Source organism: Schistocerca americana, chromosome X (assembly GCF_021461395.2).
Source record: "Schistocerca americana isolate TAMUIC-IGC-003095 chromosome X, iqSchAmer2.1, whole genome shotgun sequence".
In the NCBI taxonomy this organism is placed as follows: domain Eukaryota; kingdom Metazoa; phylum Arthropoda; class Insecta; order Orthoptera; family Acrididae; genus Schistocerca; species Schistocerca americana.
In genome coordinates this window covers 228156022-228173792 of record NC_060130.1, presented here as the reverse complement: position 1 = coordinate 228173792, position 17771 = coordinate 228156022, and positions in this window count along the sequence as shown.

Below are 17771 nucleotides of genomic sequence, written 5' to 3'. Positions count from 1 at the left end.
CACATCCCAACACCTTCTGCCACTGCTGGCCCTCGCCTCTACCATGCGAACTACCTAGCAGCAGAACCTTCTCCTTTCTATTAGACTTTGCAGCTGACCTAGGCCTCCTAACTGTTGAGGACTGCTGCATGTTCCCTACATCTACAGCTACAAGAGGCTCCACTCAACTCTGACAGTTGGTCAGATCTATTGCATGTACACAAAGTAAAACTGTCTTAATACCTGCCCTTCCTAGCTGCCTTCTTGCCCTCTGCCAGTTCCCATTCCCCACCACCCTTCACCCTCCTCAATCTATCTAGTTCCTCCTTTGCGCATTGTACCTGTACCGGAAGGGCACAGATCTTATGCTCATGCTCCTCTATCAACTTATTTGTGCTACAGATTCTGCATTCCCAGGATCTCACTAGAATGCTCACTGGTTTCCCCACTGCATTCTTCCCCCCCCCCCCCCCCCCCCCCAATGAAAATACTTGGAACAAATCCCACACTGTAACCCACTGCTCACAAACCTACCACAGAGCCCACACTTCTCACTCATGGTAAAATTTTACAGTTACTGGAAAAACTGTACATCTACATAACCAAAGTTCAGTTACACCAGTAGAACTATTTAATAACTAACAATAATGGTCTCGAAATTCTCTGCCTACTAAGAAAGAAACTGCTTGTATTAATACTACTACACCACAGCTAATGCCAATACCAACACAACTTCACAAAATTACTAGCTAAAAACAAAAAATTCAAATGGGCACTGGAACACTAAGCGAAGTTAAAACACCTAATGAAAATTTTACTGAAATATTTCACTAGAAACAATAAGAAACGTCAGTTGAAAAGTAAACCACTTCAATGCACAGAAAACTCTAAAAAACTCAGCGAGTGAACGATTACAAAAGTTTATTAAGTCGTTCTTTCGCCACAAATGGCACGCAACACCGCTGAAAACTACTCAATTTAATAACTGTATTACAGAGCACAAATAAGTTTGTCAGTACTTAGCTTTATAACCGCTATAGCTACAGTGCACGCCACAAAATGTAAACACACGGGTCAGACGGGGGTTGGCTTTACTCCATCAGCACTAATAATATGCCCCAGATACTGTACTTGACTCTCAGCAAAGGAACATTTTTCTATTTTCAAACTTAAATTGGCGCTTCTTAGTTTAGACAAAACACTTCTTAACCTAGTGAAATACTCATCTATGGTTCTGGAAAAGATAATGATACAATCTAGATAAACTAAACACATTGTGGGTTTCAGTCCTTGTAGCAGTAAGTCGGCAAAGCATTGGAAAGTTGCTGGTGCATTGCGCAGCCCAAATGGCTTTCTCAGAAATTCGTATAGACCCATCGTATCATGGGTAGTGAAGTATTTGAAATTTCCTAACCTGTCCAGCGTTTCGTCGATATGGGGGAGAGGGTAAGTATCAGGGGTGGTTGCCTTATTTACTGCTCTCATGTCGAAGCAAAGACGGTAGGTCTTGAAAGGTCTCTGTTGGATTTCTTTCATGTTAATTTCTTAAATCTGTTGTCATTTACGGCATAAATTCCTCTTCTAAATTTACTGTGGTGTTTCTGACTATCTGGGAGGAGACTGAGCAGTGAAACGTGTTACTTTTACACATAAACAAGAAACCTATGTCACACTACTACACTTTAAAACACAGTTTATATGTAATTCATGTCACACAGTCTCATACGGAACCTACATCCGCTTTCTTTTATATACTGTATATGATAAGATACTGTCATCCCCCTTCCCTTCTGTGTGAGAGGATGAATGAGCAAATGTATTTCTAGTTGCATGCTGGATGGTAGCAGACAAGCCTGTCTGCTAGAGAACAGTAGGACCAACGTCGGAACATGTAGGTACGCTTTCTAAAAGCAAAGAGGTTTCTATCGTTAGTATGGTCCTGTCCGCCCCTTGTCATGTTGGTATAGGAAGCTGCCTCTCTGGTCACTTCCGTTTTGTATACGGAAGCACCCTTGGTAGGAGCCCGGGTCAGTCTGTCCGCGGCGAGCGCCTGAAGTGGTAAGATCTCCAGCTAAGCGCGTGTCTGCTAAGTCCGTAGGACAATAGATTTCTTAAGATCAGCCTAACTGAAAATTTAATCACCTTTATTTCAGGTTTAGCTCTAAAATATCTAATGTTATCTTAAATTGCAACGCAGTGTAATTCGAGTGTGAAGTTCAAAATATATTCCGGTAGTTCCTTTGTCACTACTTTGTGAGTAAAGTGGAACCACGTGTTGATCAGTAACTCTAACTAAGATCATCAATCTTAAATGCGAATGTGCGTGAGATTATAACGTCTCGTCTTCACAATATTTTTCAATATAGCAACTTTTCTTTATGTTCAACCTACGTGGGGTGTACTTTGTGAGACCAGTACCACGTGCTTATACAATTGTTTGACCCATCAGGTTAATAGTAAGACGATAGTAACCAGTTCGAGGTTTTTCTTTGGTAAATTGCTTTTTGATCTACACTCCTGGAAATGGAAAAAAGAACACATTGACATCGGTGTATCAGACCCACCATACTTGCTCCGGACACTGCGAGAGGGCTGTACAAGCAATGATCACACGCACGGCACAGCGGACACACCAGGAACCGCGGTGTTGGCCGTCGAATGGCGCTAGCTGCGCAGCATTTGTGCACCGCCGCCATCAGTGTCAGCCAGTTTGCCGTGGCATACGGAGCTCCATCGCAGTCTTTAACACTGGTAGCATGCCGCGACAGCGTGGACGTGAACCGTATGTGCAGTTGACGGACTTTGAGCGAGGGCGTACAGTGGGCATGCGGGAGGCCGGGTGGACGTACCGCCGAATTGCTCAACACGTGGGGCGTGAGGTCTCCACAGTACATCGATGTTGTCGCCAGTGGTCGGCGGAAGGTGCACGTGCCCGTCGACCTGGGACCGGACCGCAGCGACGCACGGATGCACGCCAAGACCGTAGGATCCTACGCAGTGCCGTAGGGGACCGCACCGCCACTTCCCAGCAAATTAGGGACACTGTTGCTCCTGGGGTATCGGCGAGGACCATTCGCAACCGTCTCCATGAAGCTGGGCTACGGTCCCGCACACCGTTAGGCCGTCTTCCGCTCACGCCCCAACATCGTGCAGCCCGCCTCCAGTGGTGTCGCGACAGGCGTGAATGGAGGGACGAATGGAGACGTGTCGTCTTCAGCGATGAGAGTCGCTTCTGCCTTGGTGCCAATGATGGTCGTATGCGTGTTTGGCGCCGTGCAGGTGAGCGCCACAATCAGGACTGCATACGACCGAGGCACACAGGGCCAACACCCGGCATCATGGTGTGGGGAGCGATCTCCTACACTGGCCGTACACCACTGGTGATCATCGAGGGGACACTGAATAGTGCACGGTACATCCAATCCGTCATCGAATCCATCGTTCTACCATTCCTAGACCGGCAAGGGAACTTGCTGTTCCAACAGGACAATGCACGTCCGCATGTATCCCGTGCCACCCAACGTGCTCTAGAAGGTGTAAGTCAACTACCCTGGCCAGCAAGATCTCCGGATCTGTCCCCCATTGAGCATGTTTGGGACTGGATGAAGCGTCGTCTCACGCGGTCTGCACGTCCAGCACGAACGCTGGTCCAACTGAGGCGCCAGGTGGAAATGGCATGGCAAGCCGTTCCACAGGACTACATCCAGCATCTCTACGATCGTCTCCATGGGAGAATAGCAGCCTGCATTGCTGCGAAAGGTGGATATACACTGTACTAGTGCCGACATTGTGCATGCTCTGTTGCCTGTGTCTATGTGCCTGTGGTTCTGTCAGTGTGATCATGTGATGTATCTGACCCCAGGAATGTGTCAATAAAGTTTCCCCTTCCTGGGACAATGAATTCACGGTGTTCTTATTTCAATTTCCAGGAGTGTAATTTATTTTAATTATCAAAATTATTGTGGAGTTACATGCTTTGTGTAAACCAAGTTGACCACGTGAAGCATGTGGTGTAATCATAAAAGTGGCCCTCAGCTATCCTTTTCGGGAAGATTTCACAGAGAGTTAGTATGAATTTAGTATACCAATGTGTGGTAATTACATGACGGACAGGATTGTGCTACGAACGTAACTTCTTTGGGTGAAAATTGAATCGGTTGGTTGTGGTTAATTTCCTCTCGCATATGTTTCAACGTTCTTCGTGTGTTATTTTATGAATGGAGTGTTGTATGCAGTCTCCCAATCTTGGCTCCATATTTGATGTGTTCCGTAAGATTACAATCTCACATTTTCACAATCCTAAATAAGGCACCAGTTTAGTTATGAATCAAGTTTAATATGCTGAAATTTCAATGATCAATGTTAAGATAAATTTCCAAATAAAAACGGATTTATTTCTTTTTATTTAAATTCTCTTTTATATATATATATATATATATATATCACTGGTTGTCGTATGACTATTAAAAGATTATAATTACTGTTAGTCTGGTTGGGAATTTGGTAAGCTAGACTGGATACCTGGTGAAACAGTTGCGCAGTAATGCAAGGTTAACTTCCCCAGACAGCTCACAGCTTTTAGCCCACTTTTATGGTCTTGAATAGCAGCACCGCTTACACCTCAAATTAAAGCAACAACATTACAGTCTTCTCTACATTGATTGACTTCTTCGGGACCACGATGATTGAGGACGACCAGGGACTGGTGGAGGGTTGTATTATCCCTGCCTCTAGCTACTGCTGGATAGTTTCCTCCACAACAGGCTGGAGGCGATATGGTATTCTATATGGTTTCTGTGCAATGGGCCTCGCATCTCCCATGGGACTTTCATGGTAAACAAGGTCAGTATCCAGCAAATAACGCCTTTCCTCGAATAACCAGGAGTGTTCTTCCAAGGTGGAGTACAATTTGTTTTGGTCAGCCGCAGGCAGATGAGCTAATTTATCTCTGAATTTGTCTCTGAGCACGGAAGCAATATGGCACATGCCGCATTCCGGAAGCCGATGTTTTCAGTTAGACTTTGGCTTCTCTTGTACGCGGTGGTTTTCTTCACTCTCGTGGCCGCTAGCTATAATGGTGCCTCTAGGAATCTCTACCTCTTTCGTTCCAAAATTGTTCAAACAGATGGGAACATAAAATTTCTTTCCCTGCACTTTTACTGTCGTTAATCTACGTTTAACATGGACCTGTAATCTGTCAAGGACATCGTTTTGATGGAGAGGATCCATCAATACGGCTGTTCTCGGCAGTTCGTGGGGTTTCACCCCAAGCCAGAGAATGGTTCAAAAATGGCTCTGAGCACTATGGGACTTAACAGCTGAGGTCATCAGTTCCCTAGAACTTAGAACTACTTAAACCTAACTAACCTAAGGACATCACCACGGCCGGCCGCCAGAGAATGCGTCCCGTGCCACCGCAGATTCTAATAGAGGTAGTTGTACGTAACGCCCACATTTGCGCAGAAGGAACCTGTGGAAGCGGCCGCGTTTTACAAGTACCTTGCGACGAAACGACGTGGGGGCGCCGAAACGGTGGGTTTCCTCACCGAGACTGACAGTTTGCGTTCTGTAATCTACTACACTCCCCAGGATGACGTCAAAATCTCGCCTTCGTTTTCGAATTATGCCAATGTCAAAAGGGTAGTGGCTGGCTCTGATTTTCAACTTGGCAATACCCAGCATGTATGAATATCTCGTCACTCAGACCGTTAATATGGTGATGGTGTGGTTTTAACACTTGTCTATCCCCATGTCCTATGAATAATACGCTGGTTTGCACTCCCGTGTCGACAAGCACTCTTACTTTCTTTTCTCGAACTTTGCCTCATTTACGACACCGTGACGGACTGGGTGCATGAATTTCACAGGGGGCGCGGTCTAGCAGCGTGACTTGCCCCCCGACCATTTCCCGGATGATTTTGGGGTCGTGGTGGATTGTTGGTGAATTGTTCCCTCTGCTGGTTGTGCGAGGGGCCCCTGTTTCCTGGGTTCAAAAAATGGCTCTGAGCACTATGGGACTTAACATCTGTGGTCATCAGTCCCCTAGAACTTAGAACTACTTAAACCTAACTAACCTAAGGACATCACACACATCCATGCCCGAGGCAGGATTCGAACCTGCGACCTTAGCAGCCGCGCGGCTCCGGACTGAGCGCCTAGAACCGCTAGACCACCGCGGCCGGCCCCTGGGTTCTGTGGGCAGTTTTTACTCATATGCTCTACGGTTCCACACCGAGAACAATAAGGTGCACGGCATTGCAAGGCAGCATAGCCTGCCTTTAGGCAGCGTTGGCACGCCTGCTCGTATTTAAAAATTGGATGTGGTTGTTCATTCGGACTCACCGAACTGGCAATAAAATGCGCCACCTCCTCTCGCAACATCGCGAGTTGTGTGGCATCATACAACGAGGCGGGTGATGCTATCTTTACCTCTCCTCCAACATACGGGTCGATTCCACGTATAAATACGTCAATCGAGCGGGCTTCCGCCTGCTCAATTAACACCTCGTTACGGATGGGGCCGAACCCAGCGTGCGGCAAGCCACAGCGCGGATTCGGTCAGCAAATGCCTCTACATCCTCCTCTTGCTTCTGGCGGAGGGTGGACAACTTGTCCCTGTAATAGCGGGCGTCACGTCTGTCCAAGTATCTCTCTTTCAACCCAGCTTCTAACGTGGCAAAAGATGTGGTGTCCCTAAGGGTGTGAACTGATTCGATATAGGTACGGGCGTCACCTGACAATTTAAAGTGGAGTGCAGTTAATAGGAAATCGTTTGGCCAAGCGCAAGCGCCGCCTACACCTCGGACACTTTGTAGAAAGGAATTTATTTGCTCATTAGGTTTTCCAGAAAATGCCGGAATGAAATCGACTGCAGCAACACATGAGTTTAACTGCTGATGATTCAACACGTGATTTTCAAAGTGGTTCTTTGCGGTTTTGTAACGTGACTGATCTGCAGCAACTCGCCCCAGGCAGAAGGCACTACCGGACATCAAGTGAAAAATAAAAATCAAATTTTATACTATTAAATCCATTGAGTATCGGCCCCCACTGTACAATACATTCAAGCAACAGATAAACTAGCTACACCCCTCCCAAACATAGGAGCAAGTGCTGCTACGCTTCCTCGTGTCATATTGTTCCCAGCACCACGATGCTCAGTCGCCGGCGGAGCTTCTACATGGCCTGCTCCACCGCATGCCGCTCCAGGTACTGCACCCACCGAAGCGCATGCCACTTCCCACTCTCCATAAGTATCGCTTTACGCATAATGATTCTATTTATTTCAGAGATTTTGATGGCACCAGGCACTGGGAGAGGTGAAAGATTCTTCGAAATTTGAGCGCTTGGTTGAATTTAATTCAAGTTCCTGCTAGGCTGATGCGCCGCCATGAGAACCAGATTCTTGCTTGTCGACTGCGAGATTCATCCGCAGAGTTTTGTCCACATATTCACATCCTACCAGGATCTTGGGACCGGCGTGGCCGCCCTGGGGGCCTCTTTGGCACCACCTATGGTGAAAAGCGTCAAAGCATTTCATGTTTATAATTAAAGGAGATAATTGCTTTTAAAATCAGTCATTAGTTTATTGCAATATATAAAGTGTGATGGAGGTAAATTATTGTGTCATTGAGCATCGGTAAAGGGCTATGATTCTTCTCTTTGCAAACTTGGTACACTTTGTGCGTGAAAGGAATTCTTCTTATGCGTTCCTAGCTGGGAAGCCCGGCGGCCAGGTGGACACAGGTAGTGCGCCCACGGGCGAGCGGCGGTCGCGCGCCTATGTCGGCACGCTTCACAGAGGGCAGGCCCCCAGAGGATTAGCGACAGGCGAAGACGCTGCATACATCAACACGCTGCCAAGGGAAGCCGTGGACATTCGCACGCGTGCCCGAGGCAGCGGAAACGACAAACTTAGAGCGAAAAACAGTTTTGTCACGATTCTAGGTAACGCGGACAGAGCGGCGAGTTGAATAGCAACAACACGACTTGGGTGTCCAAGAATCTCAAGTGGCCCGGGGAATTTTGGCCGTTTCCCGCGAGCAGAACACCTGGGAACGTAGCGGCAATACTCAGAGCGAGAAGTCTTGGGTTATTTCTATACTCTGTCTCGCACAGAGTGTGGCTCTCTTTTCCTCGCGGAATGCGACGGCAAGGAGGGAGGAAATTTTGAAAGGGACTTCTTCATTGGTAAGAATCCAACGTTGGCTTTGAAAAATAGTACGAGCTACGTAATTTGTGGAAGGGCGGAGACAAAACGCTGGAGGGGAGCGGCTCTCTCTCTCTCTCCAGGTGCGAGGAGCGCACTAGTGACTAGTATTTTGGCATTCCGAATTTTGCTTCTGAGGAGGCAGGAGTTCACTCTTGACTGCTTCCGATAAGTCGCAACGATTCTCTTATCGCTTGTCATGAGACAATGCACTTTGCATTCGTCGCAAACAGCGTAGAGAGCAAAGTTTGTTGGATCCAAGTAGGCGAGCTTCACTCACTGTGCGCGTTATCGAGAGCTTAACTCAGGATCATTTTGATTTACTACATGTCCGATGACGGTAGTACTGTTAGAACAGTTTTGAGCTTTGTTTAATGCAGTTTCACGTAGGTTTGCACTTGCAGATGGACGCATACTGTCGTCCAGTAATGACAACCTCCAGTATCATGTTTCGGTCACTATTTTCAGCGTAGGGCATGTTAGACGCTATCAACTACAACGCCGGCAGAGTCTTGATGCAGCCGCACGCAATCAGCCGACTCCACCGCCACGCCGACCACGCTATGAACATGGTAGTACATAAAAAGTCCGCCTTCCTAGCTGCGCATTCTTCTTTCGAGTTCTTCAATTTCTTTGCAATGTGTTAGATGCTCATACAGACGCAAGGCACAGTATTCACTGTTTGCCCGCTAAGAGAGTCATATGTTCAGCTGTTTTTTTTTTTTATTCCTTCCTCCTTTATTACACCAGGTCAACCCGTCTCGTGTAATTTATTTGTATGTTACATTAGATTGAAGTCATACAATGCTCATGTTAAAAGGCAAATACCAGGATAGGCACCTTACATAATTCACTTGTTGTGAGTTCTTGGTGTCAATTCAATTCTATTTGTCTTTTTTTTTTATACTTTCTATAGTATCTGGCTACCCAATTTTTTTTATTTTTGTTTATCATTATTGGAATAATTTGTGAGTGAATGTTTAATGAATTTGATAAAATTTCAATAATTATTGTATATACAGTTTAATGCAGTTTCACTGAATAGCCGGCCGTTGTGGCCGAGCGGTTCTAGGCGCTTCAGTCTGGAACCGCGCGACCGCTACGGTCGCAGGTTCGAATCCTGCCTCGGGAATGGATGTGTGTGATGTCCTTGGGTTAGTTAGGTTTAAGTAGTTCTAAGTTCTAGGGGACTGATGACCACAGATGTTAAGTCCCATAGTGCTCAGAGCCATTTGAACCATTTCACTGAATAAACCACTTATATGTTGAAAAACACTCCTTGCATTTCATTTATAGAATCTAAATAAAATTCACAGCTCTTTCTCCCGTGGTATCTTGCAATGGAACCGATGGAGCTGGACCCATCGCCTTCGCCAGCGCAGCAGCTAAACTTCCCAGTGCTCATACCAGCGCCCGCCATGGACCAGCCGCTGTCGTCATCGTCGTCGTCGTCGTCGCCGCCGCCGCCGCCATTGTCATCGAAGCCCTCTCCGTTTTTCATTGGACTGGCTCAGGAAGAGGGTGGGCGCCTTTTCGGGGGTTACCCTGACCGACGTTCTCCTCGGAGTACAGGACGGATGTCAAAATGGTTCAAATGGCTCTGAGCAAACTTCTGAGGTCATCAGTCGCCTAGAACTTGGAACTACTTAAACCTAACTAACCTAAGGACATCACACACACCCATGCCCGAGGCAGGATTCGAACCTGCGACCGTAGCGGTCGTGCGGTTCCAGACTGTAGCGCCTAGAACCGCTCGGCCACCCTGGCCGGCGACGGATGTCAGGGTGTGGCCGGGGCTCGGTGTTGTTCCCAGATGTGGCTCCTGGCTCCTCACGCCACCCAGCTTCCCGCGTCCCCCCCCCCTTTCCCTCTTGTTTTAAAATGGCTCCCTACACGACAACGGTGCTGCATTTTGGGGAGGGGGTTGGGGGCAGGAATGTGCAGCGCTAAAGCATCTACTGCACACCAACCAGCCCAGTATCGCAGAACGGCAGCAAGAAGGTGCTCACCTGTGGGCAGCTCCACACCTCCAGGAAGACAGAGTTCAGCGCCCTCTGTCGATGCTGACTTAATGAGCTGCCCATCGCTGGTTGGCCCCAGTTCTGTCACAGACTTCGAGAGCACCAACAATGAGTAATAGAAAGACGATACTTAGCCTGCGTTCTATGAGTAGTAATAGTGGGTAAAGTAATTACACGTAAGAGGCATAGGAAGCACAACAAGCCACCTCATGATGAAAAGTTAAGTTACGTCTTCTTCCTTTTTAGAAAGAAAGTATTCCATTAATTTGAAAGTGCTATGTACAGATCATTTTGAATTCCTGCCACCGGCCATCGTAACTTCTCCCCTTCCTCGTTTGTGTCAGAGCTAGCTCCCTCAGTAGCCGACATAACATCTGGTGCCACGGATTACACAACCAACACTGCCTTCGCTCTTGACCGCTCCTTCACTGAGCGTCACTAATATTTCTCTTTTCTTTCAGATGAGCAATGCTAGTAATTGTTCGTTCTTGCCGACTATCCGCGATGCTTCCGCTACTTGTGTACGAGGTTTGTCCGGAAAATACGTATAAAAGTTGAATAATAACTTTATTTTACAATTATTCAGGTATTACAGTATGGTCTCCTTCGAAGTACTCGCCCTGAGACGCGATATACTTCTGCCAACGCCGTTTCCACTGTTGATAACATTGCTGAAAGTCTTCAGTTGTGATGTTGTTCAGTTGCCGTGTCGTTTCCGCCTTGATGGCTTCCACATCTCCCAAGTGCCGCCCCCGAAGCACCATTTTGCATTTCGGTAACATGAAGAAGTCACACGGGGCTAAATCGGGTGAATAAGGCGGGTGGTCTATCACGGTGATTGAGCTTCGGGGCCAAAAACTCGCGCACAACGAGCGACGTGTTGACGGGCGCATTGTCGTGATGAAGGATCCACCCGCCCCCTTTTGCCAACTCCGGTCGAACTCGGGCCACACGAGCTCTGAGACGTGTCAGAACTTCAACGTATCAAATTCCGTTCACTCTCTGGCCGGGAGGGACAAATTCATTGTGAACAATGCCCCTATAATCAAAGAAAACAATCGGCATTGTCTTCACATTGGATCTTGATTTTCGCGACTTATTTGTTCTCGGTTCTCCTGCTAGTTTACATTCCTTGCTTTGAGATTTGAGCTCCACATCGAATTCGTAAGACCAGGACTCGTCTCCAGTGATGACTCGGTTGAGAAAGTCCCCTCGTTCCTCTGCTTCCAACCAATCCTCACATCACTCAACCCTCTTTGCTTTCTGTTCTGGCGTCAAGAGCTTCGGTACGATTTTCGCACACAATTTCTTCATTTCAAGTTTTTGCGTCAGGATTTCGTCAACGATTGTTTTGGGGATTGACAGCTCGTCAGCGATCATTCTGACTGTCAATCTACGGTCTTTAAGAACACAAGCCCGAATTCGTTCAACATTTGTATCGGAACTCGATGTCGACGGGCGTCCTGGGCGAGGGTCATCGTTCACTTCTTCTCGCCCATCCCGGAACCTTTTTAACCACTTGTTCACGGTTGGTTCCTTCAGAGAATTGTCTCCGTAAACCTGTTTCAAGCACTCAAAAATCTCACGGCCATTCTTGCCTAGCTTTGCAAGAAACTTGATGTTGACGCGCTGTTCCTCAATCAGAGAGAGCTCCATGCCGACGGCAGGGCAAAAGGGGAACTGTCAACAAGCTGCCGCACACTCCCACCTTCACGCAGAGTGCTCTGACTCTAACTGAGCGTTGATGGGATTGATTACAGCAGTAGTCCCATTTGGCGGTGACTGCAACTTGTAACAGAAAGACATTATTCAACTTTTATACGTATTTTCCGGACAAACCTCGTATTTACACTTATTATAATTTTTTGTGTCGCTCCTCTCATTAAAATGGCCTGTAACCCGCCTCCTACACCAACCACACCTACGCCTCCGGTTGCTGACGGCTTTGGTCTAATGCAGTTTATTCAGTTTCAGACCTCCAAATGTAACAGTTGATGACGGCAGTCCAGCAGCTCATTACTGCACAAGCCGCTGCTGCACCAACTCCGCCACAAAAGCCAGCCACATCCGCGGCACTGCCTCTATACATTCCACTTTTCCAAACTTTCAATGAACAATAAAAGGAATAGAAGGAGTACTGTGCTCAGCTTTATACTCATTGTGCTGCGCATCACGTGCAAGGTACTGTGAAACTTTCTTATTTCTTGTCAACAGCTGGCACAGGAGTTTACCCCCGAACTACATATTACGAGGATTAGGTAGAGGTTGCTGCAGCTTGTTAAAGGTTCTTTTGATTGTGGAAAAAGTCGGAACAGATCTACCGTCAGTGAGTCATTGAACTTCAGGTGTTGACACGATATGTCGTTTTCAATGTAGCTGTAGACAATACTATAGTGACACAATGATTCGTGATGCAATTGCGCACAATGTGCCAGACAATAGGATTCGTGAACAAAATCGGAAACATTCCCATCCTACTTCAAAACAAGTGTTACAAATTATTGAACATCAGGACTCTTGCGATAGTACCGTAGAAAACTTTCAGTTAGCTCCCATTTGCATTGTAACACAAAGTGACAAACAGGTACAGCCTTGCGACCAATCATCACGCCCAAACAGGACATCGCTCCGTGGGCAGAATAAACAAGTGTCAACTCGTGTGTCTGCTGTGAAACCATGTCCCCGTTGCTTTTCCACACATAAAAGACAAAATTGCTTTTCGTGGGACGCACTTGCTTTGCCTGTGTAAAACCAGGTCATGTCCAGTCTGTGTGCTTGCAACAGAAAAGGAACCCAACCCATGTTCGCTCTCATAAATGCGGAGCACCTTCTCACTCAGTAGATGTAGTTTTTTCTAAAGTGGCTACCGGTACTAGTAATGACCAACTTCAGGATGTGCCTTCACCCCAGGCAAGTGCTGTGTAACGATAGTCAAACGAACTGTTCGTGAAATTAGTCATTGTCGAACGCTGTGTGCTATTTCAGGTAGACACTAGCGCCTCCCTTACATTGCTTAATTGTGCCACTTATGAACAGTTGGGATTCCCACAGTTGACAAAATCGTGTAAGCAACTTACTGCTTATAACAGTGGAGAAATTCCTGTGCTTAGTACATGTAGCTTGCCTGGCACATACCCGTCTCACACCACAATAGTGACATTTACAACTCTGCATTCGCAAAACTGTGAACATATTTTAAGGTTAGAGTCTTTTGATTTGTTTGGCCTTTGTATTCAGGTCAATGTACTTTCTGTTCCCGCTTGCAACCCAAAATAGAGTGTTACTTACTTGACTGAGAATTTTCCTGATTTATTTTCTGAAGACTTGGCAAAACAAATAATTTTGTGGCGCACGTTACAATGAAGGACAACGTGCCACCTAAGTTTTCTCGGGCGCGTCCCGCATCAAGTCCCCCTCCCATTCCTTTCTTATGGACCTCCTCCGTAAATTCCCACACATTATGTTTGGCCCCTGTCCGTCCCTGACACCTTTCCTCTCCTCGTCATCCCCAGCCTCCCCATCGCCCCCCCCCCACCTACACCGCTATGATCACCAATCTCAGCCTGGTGATCACAGAGGATGAGCTGTTGTCAGAATTGAACTCACACCTGGACCTGTAAATCCACTCTGCCTGCCGTATCCACAATGCCTCCGGTCCCACCTACCTCGTGCAGGTATTTTCGGAGTCTGCCCCCTCCATCGACCACCTCCTCACTCAGGGTGCCCTGATTTTCCACTGCTGCCACCCTGTTGAATCCTCCAAATCCCTTCCCCAATCCTAACACTGCCAGTGCTGCCTCATGTACAATGATCACCTGACCCCCAACTGCAAACCCCCCCCCACCTGTCCCAATTGCAAGGCCTCCCACTTTCTCAAAAACTGCCCCAACCTTGCCACCCCTCCTTCCTCTAATACCTGCAATGGCCCCCATCCCACCCACTCTCACAAGTGTAAAGCTAAACCCCCTACTGCCACCCCTGAGCTTACCATCCCTGTCCATCCCATCAGTCCCCCCATCCACACCAATAATTCCCTCTGTCCACACCGCCCCCCACCACAGCTGAAGACATCATCCAGTTCCCCACCATAGTCCCCCAAATATTCACCCTTTTCAATGTCCCCACACCCTTCAATAGATCTGCCTCACCACCTGCTCCAGCTTTCAGCTGAACACATTTCCCACTTACTCCCACACCCAAGCCCAGTTCACTTTCACCCTCCTTGACACCCTTGTTTAAGCCTCTTCCCTCGCCTCTCTTCACCCCCCTCCCTTCCCATCATGGTGCGGCACAAGTGTTGCATCCTATTCCAGAACAACCATTCCTTCCACACCAACAAATGCTTACTCATGAACACCCTCTCCCACCACCAGGTCGACGTATTCCTCCTGAATGAAACCTTTCTCCAGCCCCACCATACTATCCACACCTCTCCCTATATTCTTTACTGCACAGATGCTCCTGGTCCTTGAGTGCACGGTGGAGTCGCCATTAGCCACCTTAAGCATATCCCCGTCCAGCCACAACCCCTCCTCAGTGACCCCACTGAACACCTTATCCTCAGCGTCTTCTTCCCCTCCCTCACTATTACCTGCACCACCATCTATATCTGCTCCACTGCTCCTCTCCCCTATGACTTCATCTCTCACAATGACCGCACCTTCTCCACATATGTGATTGCCACTGACATCAACATCCATAGCCACTCCCCTACCACCCTTCAGTGGTGGCATCAGTTCCTCCCTATGATCGAATGTGACCTTGCCCCCCCTTCCCCAGCACACCTGTCCCAAAAGCGACACCACCCCCAATGTTGTCATTGCCTCCGCCAACCTACGTATCACTGTCAACATCCTTGAACCCACAGGTAGTGACCACCTCCCTGTCCTTCTCACCATAATGTCTGTTCACCACCCCCCTCCAGCTCCCCACCCTGCACCTCCTCCCAAGGTAGTCCTTGACTACCATCATGCCAACTGGGATGCCTACCGTGAATCCATCACCACCCAGGTCGAAAGCCACCCTCTTACCTATCACAATCCTGACGACGTCATCCACACCTCGTACTTCCTTCAGAAGGCCATTACTGACGTCATGGAGGCCCATGTTCCTACTACAACCATCCACTCCCACCATCCCACTCTCCTTCTGCAGGTTGTCCTCCTCCTCCACGAATCCCGCTGCCTCTATTGCTCCTTCCTGCACACTCATGTCTGGTGTACGTCACCGGCAAATACAGTGACACGTATGGAACCTTATTACAGCAAAGAAACGCAGGGACTGGCGCCAGACCTGTACATGACTCAACCCCACCCTCCCTATCAACTCCTCCAAGTACTGGTCCGCCTCCCATCGCCTTACTAGTTCCCATTCCGCACCCCACTACCCCCTTCTCCATAAAGACCGCCCCCTTCCTGCCAACCTGAGTAAGGCCAACCACTTCCTTCCCACCTTTCGGAGGTGTTCTCCATCCCTGATGATCCCCACTTCGATTATTCTCTTTTCCCCACCGTTATGGAATGCGCTGATACCTCGGTCGCTTCACTTGCTCCTAATCTCCAGTATTTGGGGCAGTTGCCCTCCTCCAACATCAACACTCCAATCACAGCACAAGACATTTAACTTATGCTCCGGTGAAAATGCCATACTGCCCCTGGTAATGACTGTGGCACCTTCTGCCACCTTAGAGAATGCCCCTTCTCCTTCCTGATTGTCCCCACCAATCTCTACAACGTCATCCTCACTACGGGCTTCTACCCCGGCCTTTGGAAGACTTCCTGCATCCTCTTATTCCTCAAATCCAACAAACCCCCTTCTGTCGCCTCTTCCTATCGTCCCATCTGCCTCAGCTCCATCTTCAGTAAGGTTTTCGAATCCATCCTCTCCTGTCATACCCATCTGCACCTTAATCACCACCACCTCCTCCCCCTTACCCAGTGTGCCTTCTGACCCTCCTTCTCCACTGAAGACCAACTCCTTAATCTCATCCACCTTCTCTCACTCCAGCTTAACTCCAGTCACTCCGCCATTTTTCTTTCCCTCGACCTCCAAAATGCCTGCGACCACGTATTTCATCCTGGTCTCCTCTTTAAACTCCAAACCTATGCCCTGCCTATCAAATTTGTCCGTTTGGTCACTTCATTTCGCTCCCGCCATCCTTCCTATGTCACCCTTCACAACATCAACTCCCGTATCTTTTATCTCGCAGCTGGCATCTCCCAGAGCTCCATCCTTTCCCCTCTCCTCTATCTTCTGTACACCGCTGATATGCCCAAGCCACCCCCTCCTGCCACCTCCTCCAGTACACTGATGACACCACCTTTCTGCCTCTCCATCCTATATTTCAATGGTCCCACTGCACCCTTCAAACCAGTCTTGACCAATTGACCACTTGGTGTAACCAGTGGTTCCTTCATACCAACCCCTCCAAAATCATCATAGGCCACACCACCTGCTTCTTCCATCTCCACGATTTCTATCTCACCATCTATGGTCATCCCATTCAGCTCATCCCCACCTTGAGATACCCTGGCTCCACCCTCAATCGTCACCTCACCTGCACCTTTCATCTCCTGACAATCCAGCAGAAAGCCCATTCCTGCCTCCACGTCCTGAAACTCCTGTCTGGATAGACATGGAGATTGCATCCTCCACACCAACAAATCCCTCATCCATCCTATCCTCTGTTACGCCAGTGTTGCCTGGATCTCCGCCCCCCCCCCCCCCCCCTGATTTTATAAGGCCCTCCAAATCCTCGAACACCAGTTGCTCCACCTTGTCTTCCGTATCTGCCTTCATTCCCCCACACAAGTCCTATATGACCTAATCCCCTTCCCCCACCCCCTCCTTTTCCTCCAACATCTCCACATCCTTTACACTGTCCGCAGGCTTGATCCCCCACCCCCTGGTTACCTCCTTCCTCTTCACCCCACTGCTGCCGCAACTCTATCGCTGTATCCCTCCCTCTTTCCACCTCCACATCCTCCATCTCCTTCATCAGGTTAATTTCCAGCACCCCCCCCCCCCCTCCTGGATGTTGAACTTCACCATGACATCTACCCTTCCTTCCAACTGTAACCTTGCCTTGTTCCCCCAACCCCAGGGCCACCTTTTTTCCTCCCCTCCTTCTCCCAGAGCAGACGTCCCTTCTCCCCCTGGATCCCTGCAACTCCTCCTCGACTGTTTCACTTCCATGTCCTTCCCTCCCCAGCCCTCTTTTGTGCATCCCCTGCCCATCTCTCTCATCTCCTCCCTTGACTCCCTTCTTCCCTTGACCCTCATCTCCATGCCCCTGGCAGATTCTCTCAGTTTGCTCATCGTAATCAGCGTGCTACACCAGTGTTGTGTGTGGTGCTGTTCTTCTGTGCATCAAGAGCTTTGGATTTTAATTGTGTGCTGGACTTGTACATAGTGTTACTGTCAGTGATTGTTATGTGCTATGCCGTCCGTTGATACTCTTATGCTTTGGTTATACTTCATCTTGTGTTCTTAATTGTCCCAGTGTGTGGTTTTTTCTGTGTGCCCTAAGTTTTTACGGTTTTTATCTCCATTTTACAGTCGTC